The 6221-nt window shown below is 40.0% G+C and overlaps 1 non-coding gene across 1 annotated transcript; it reads left to right on the top strand.

Annotated features, from left to right (window-relative positions):
• Positions 1 to 5186: 5186 nt before the first annotated feature.
• On the top strand, positions 5187 to 5294 carry LOC112082393. Its single transcript, XR_002897066.1, has one exon. It is a non-coding gene; the product is annotated as a small nucleolar RNA R71 (small nucleolar RNA).
• The last annotated feature ends 927 nt before the right edge of the window (positions 5295 to 6221 follow it).

Below are 6221 nucleotides of genomic sequence, written 5' to 3'. Positions count from 1 at the left end.
ATGTTGAAATGGTTAAGTGAACTTATCGTGCTGGAGAGTGCTGCTCGTCTTTTTTATTTATTCTTCCTTATTGAAAACCTGAAATTTAAATGAAACAGAAACAAAGCAATGGAAATTGAAAATAAAGGTCAAAGGGAAATAGATAAAATACCAAGTGGGTTGCCTCCCACTAAGCGCTTGTTTCAAGTCATTAGCTTGACATTGTTGCTCGATTAGACTTAACCGGGGTCGTGACATTCCTTGATCTCATCATTGGCCGATGATGGATCATTCAAAAACATCACTTCTCTTTCGTCTTCGGTTTCTTCAGCCAGATATGGCTTTACACGCTGTCCATTCACTGTAAATGAGTTTCCGGTTCTGTCCCATAGGACTATGGCTCCGAATGGCTTGACTTCCTTTATCGTGAAGGGTCCTGACCATCTTGAACGTAATTTTCCTGGATAAAGCTTAAGACGAGAATTGAAAAGAAGTACCTTATCGTTAGGAGCAAAAGTTCTATGAATAATCTTCTTATCATGATATGCTTTAGTCTTCTCCTTGTAGATCTTCGAGTTTTCATAAGCATTGTGTCGGATTCCTTCTAACTCATGAAGTTGAAGTAGTCTTCTTTCTCCAGCTGTTTTCAGATTCATGTTCATCTCCTTGATAGCCCATTGCACCTTATACTCGAGTTCTACTGGAAGGTGACATGCTTTTCCATAAACTAGATTGAATGGTGTTGTTCCTAATGGTGTCTTGAATGCTGTTCGATATGCCCATAATGCGTCGTCAAGCTTTGTAGACCAATCCTTGCGATGAACTGCAGTAGTTTTCTGCAAAATCGACTTGATTTCTCTGTTTGAGATCTCTACTTGACCGCTGGTTTGGGGATGGTATGGAGAAGCAACTTTATGTGTAACTCCATTCTTTCTAAGAAGATTCTCGAAAACTCTATTGATGAAATGCGATCCTCCGTCGCTTATCACGATTCTAGGAACTCCAAAACGCGGGAATATAACAGATTTGAACAGTTTCATGACAACTTTCGCATCGTTGGTGGGACTTGCGACTGCTTCTACCCACTTAGAGACGTAGTCTACTGCTACTAAGATGTATTGGTTTCCAAAAGAAGTAGGAAAGGGTCCCATAAAATCTATTCCCCACACATCGAAAATTTCGACTTCGAGAATAAAATTTTGAGGCATCTCATTCCTTTTGCTTATGTTGCCCATCCTTTGGCATTTATCGCATCGCGATATATAAGCTTGAGTATCTTTGAACAAAGTAGGCCACCAGAAACCTGCTTGTAAGATCTTTGAAGCGGTTTTGAAAGTTGTGAAATGTCCTGCGTAAGACGAGCTATGGCATCCGAATAAAATTCCTTCCATCTCTTCTTCAGCCACGCATCTTCAGAATAACCCATCAGCACATCTCTTATAGAGATAGGGTTCATCCCAAAAATAATGTCTTATGTCTTTCAGGAACTTTTTCTTCCTATAGCCAAAGAATTGTGGTGGTTCTACATCAGCTGCTAGGTAATTCGCTATGTGCCTAAACCATGGGGTGTTGAAAGCATCTGCTCGTCGCATTAGAGGACGTGGTGGTGCGGTATTAGCATTGGGGGTAGTATCTATTGCATAGATGTTTTCTTCAGGCAAACTGTCATTTAAAGGCAATCTTTCTTCAACTCGAATTCGTGAAAGATGGTCTGCAACTCCATTATCTGCTCCTTTCCGATCTCGAATTTTGATATTGAATTCTTGCAGTAGGAGGATCCATCTTATCAACTGGGGTTTAGCGTCTTTCTTAGACATTAAATACTTGATTGCAGCATGATCAGTATGAACTATGACCTTAGATCCTACGAGATAAGAACGGAATTTCTCAAATGCAAATACGACAGCTAGAAGTTCTTTCTCTGTCGTAGCATAATTGCATTGAGCTTCGTCAAGAGTTCTGCTTGCGTAGTAGATTACGTGCAGTTTCTTATCTTTTCGTTGGCCAAGCACTGCTCCAACTGCATAGTCACTTGCATCGCACATGATTTCGAATGGGAGTTCCCAATCAGGTGCTTGCACGACAGGAGCAGAGACTAGGGCTTGTTTGATCTTATGAAACGCGGCTAAGCACTCATCATCGAACTCGAAGTTCGTTTCTTTGCAAAGCAAACGCGTAAGAGGTCTAGCTATTTGAGAAAAATCTTTTATGAATCGCCTATAGAATCCTGTGTGTCCTAAGAAACTACGAATTCCTTTTACGTTTGTGGGTGGTTGTAGGCTGGTCATGACCTCGATTTTGGCTTTGTCAACTTCAATACCGTTTCCGGAAATTCTGTGCCCAAGCACGATTCCGCCTTGTACCATGAAGTGACATTTTTCCCAATTTAATACTATGTGCTTATCTTCACATCTTTGCAGAACTTTACCAAGATTGCCTAGGCATTTTTCAAAAGAAGATCCATAGACAGATAAATCGTCCATGAATACTTCCATGAAATCCTCAATAAAATCTGTGAAGATCGACATCATGCACCGCTGAAAGGTAGCAGGTGCATTACACAGTCCAAAACGCATACGTCTGTAAGCAAACGTGCCATATGGACAAGTGAATGTCGTTTTTTCTTGATCCTCCGGTCGAATAGGAATTTGGAAAAATCCAGAGTATCCATCAAGGAAGCAATATTAGGGGTGATTAGCTAATCTTTCTAGCATTTGATCTATGAAGGGAAGTGGAAAATGATCTTTCCTAGTTGCTGCGTTCAGTTTCCGGTAATCGATGCACATACGATGTCCAGTTACTGTTCTTGTAGCGATCATTTCATCTTTATCATTTTTAATGACAGTGACTCCTCCTTTCTTTGGAACAACATGAACTGGGCTAACCCAAGTGCTATCTGAGATAGGAAAGATTATTCCAGCTTCTAAAAGCTTCATAATCTCCTTCTTGACAACATCCATGAGATTAGGGTTCAGTCTCCTTTGACTTTCGATTGAGTTTTTAGCATTATCCTCTAGATTTATCTTGTGCATACAAATATCTGGAGAGATTCCAGGTATGTCATCAAGTGAATATCCTAAGGCTTTTCTATGCTTTCTCAGCTCAGTCAACAGCATTGTGGTTTCTTCTTCCGTCAAACCAGAGTTTATTTTGACAGGATAAGTAGAATTTGGTCCAAGGAAAGCGTACTTAAGTCCGACGGGAAGAGGTTTAAGCTCGACTTTAGGGGCTTTAAGCTCGCTCCAAGGATCATTAATTGCTGCAGCAATGTCTTTAGGAGGTGTAGGAATGTTTGTTTGGTCCTTAAGATCTAGATAGTGAAGAGGTTTCCTATAAGTTTCGGACTTATCAAGCATACGTGTGCACTCACTTGAAATTTCTTCAAGGAAATTGCGTTCATCTTTTGCGGGTGAAAGCGTGACACTTAAAGGGTCGTCTAGAAGCAGGTCTTCATAGACTTCCTCAATAATTCCGTCTAACTCATCAACCCAACAAATTTTGCCATCCAAAGTTGGTTTATCGAAACTTTTGTTCATGTCAAATTGCATAACTAAACCGGCTAGATGAAGGTCGATTTTTCCTTCAGGAACATTGATTATGGCTCCGGCTGTAGATAAGAATGGTCTTCCAAGAATAAGGGGATCTTTAGGTTCTTTTTCTAGTTCTAGAACTACGAAATCGGTGGGTATGGAACATTTTTTCGATTTCGACGGGAACATCTACTAAGATACCTACTGGTTGTCTAACAGAACGATCAGCTAGTACTAAAGAAATTTTAGTGGGCTTGAAAGTGTGATGTCCTAGACGTTTTGCTACAGAAAGAGGCATCATGTTTATGCTAGAACCTAAATCACAGAGAGCACGCTCAAAAGCTACATCATTGATGGTGCATGAAAGTACAAAGCTTCCAGGATCGTTTTTCTTTTCAGGGATTCTGCTTTGCAGGATAGAACTACATTCATGGGTTATCATCATAACGCCTTCTTCAAGAGTTAAAGAATTTGTTAGAATACCCTTCATGTATTTTCTTAAAGCAGGAATCATAGCACAAGCTTCTACGAAAAGGTAATCTCACATTTAGTTGATCGATTAGCTCTTTCAGCTTAGCTTTTTCTTTCTATTTCTTAGGGGCTTTTAAGGCTCTAGGATATGGAGGTTTAGGTTTATAGACACGAGTTGGTGGAGGAGGAATTGGGTCTTCTCCAAGGATTTCCCGGGATGAGTCTTCTCTTACTTCTTCTCCATCCTTCTCTCCTACCACTTCTTTTTCAACATCTTCATTCGTGATTCTTTCTTTTTCTTTCTCCTTTTCCTTACCCTTTTCCTCATCTTCGGGATCTTTAGGAAATTCAGGCTCTTTGTAAGCTAATCCACTCCTAAGTGTGATAGCTTTCACATGATCGGAGGGATCTGCTTCACTTGAGCTTTCGAAAGAATTTTCACTTGGCTCCTCTTCAGAATTTTCTAAGTTTTTAGAATTAGTTTTGCTCATTATGCTAAGGAGGGTATCTAATCTTTCATCGAAATCATTCTGCATCTCTTTTAGTTCAGATCTAAGATCACTAATCTCTTGAGACATAGATTTTTCAAGCTCTAAATTCTTTTTGTTTAGGTTTTCAGCTTCAGAAGAGGGAAAACTAAGATAGGAAACAGGATTAGATTGAATAGCTGAGATTGGTTCGGAAGGTGGTGTCCAACCAAGTTCAGAAGACAATTTCCCGCGGTCAGGTGGCTCACGACCGCGGTGAAACACGTCTTGGCCGCGGTCAGAACCAGCACAACCGCGGTGAAAGGTTGCTTGGTCGCGGTCAGAACAGCCACGACCGCGGTGATCAGAAACGAATGGAACATCATGAATTTGATATACTTCTGCAGTGTTCATCATCCCTTGATCATAAGAATCCATTGGGTTGTCCCAGCCATCAAAGTTACACGTATTGTGTACCTTATTTGGTTGTTGCAATCCAAGATGACTCATTATGTGACGGAGACACTTTATAACTTCTGAGATCTCTTCTTTCTTCTCAGGAAGTGCAGAATTACCAAAGGTTACTTGATTTCGGATGCTGTTTCCTAAATTTTTAATGAAAACGTGAGCATCTTCTACAGATCTAGTTGTGAAGTCTCCATTACTTGCTACATCAAAATAGTGTCGTAACTCTGGAGTTATACCGCGATAGAAGATATTTAGCAGGTACTCCTCGGCATATCCATGGTGTGGTCAATCTCTTTGGTATTCCCTAAATCTTTCCCAAGTATCTAAAAGATCTTCATCTTCTTTTTGTTTAAAAGTTCTTATCTTCTTTCTTAAGAGATTTGCAAGATTTCTAGTGTAAAAACGATTTAGGAAAGCAGTTTTACACGCTGCCCACGTTTTTAGTGAAGCAGGTGGCAAAGATTTTAGCCATTTGCTGGCCTTATCTCTAAGAGAGAATGGGAAAAGACTACACTTGTGGTAATCCCCATTTGCTGTAATGGTTGCACATAATTCTTCGAACGTCTCGATATGGTCTATCGGGTTTTCGAATGAATAACCAGAGAATTGATTTTGTTGAACTAAATGGATATGGGTTACCTTAATTTCGGTTTTGCCATCCTCAGGTAAGGCTGGTTGAATAGCTCTTCGATCTCCCATGAACTTTTCGAGTGAATCGAAACTTCCAATCAGTTCATCATCATCTTTGTGTTTGACCGATCCGATTAGCTCATTGTCATCATAAATCGGTTCTTCAAACTCGTCATCAGTCAGGTCATCATCGCTTGGATAACCATCCACACGATTTGGTGGATCACCAAGAGTTCCGGGAACATGTTCCCGGTCTCTCATCGCAGAGAAACCTGAAAAATTCAAAAGAAAAAGTAAAAATAAACAAGTGTTCTAATGGATTTAAGCTGGGATTCGCAACGAAACAAATTTAAGTCCCCGGCAACGGCGCCAAAAACTTGATGCGATTTGTAAACGGGGTTTGTTGTTTTCGTTTTACTAAGCTTCAGGTTTTAAATTTATAACCCCTAAATGTCTGCAAGTGCACAGATGTGCGCTGTAGTACTTAGGGTATCGATCCACAGAGACTTAGTTGTTTCAGTACGAATTCAACGCAACGCTTAAATCAGATTAGAACTAAAAGGTTTTGGTTTTGGTTTTGGGTTTTTGTTGTCACTAAATCTAAACTTGAAAGCAAGTAAAAAGCAATAGAAAGAAAACTAAAGCAGGTAAAGCAAGTAAAAAGCGATTAAACAAA

This window comes from Eutrema salsugineum, unplaced genomic scaffold (assembly GCF_000478725.1).
Source record: "Eutrema salsugineum unplaced genomic scaffold, Eutsalg1_0 scaffold_8, whole genome shotgun sequence".
Taxonomy (NCBI): domain Eukaryota; kingdom Viridiplantae; phylum Streptophyta; class Magnoliopsida; order Brassicales; family Brassicaceae; genus Eutrema; species Eutrema salsugineum.
Note: the sequence above shows the minus strand (reverse complement) of the source record. Positions and strands in the feature narration are given on the sequence as shown.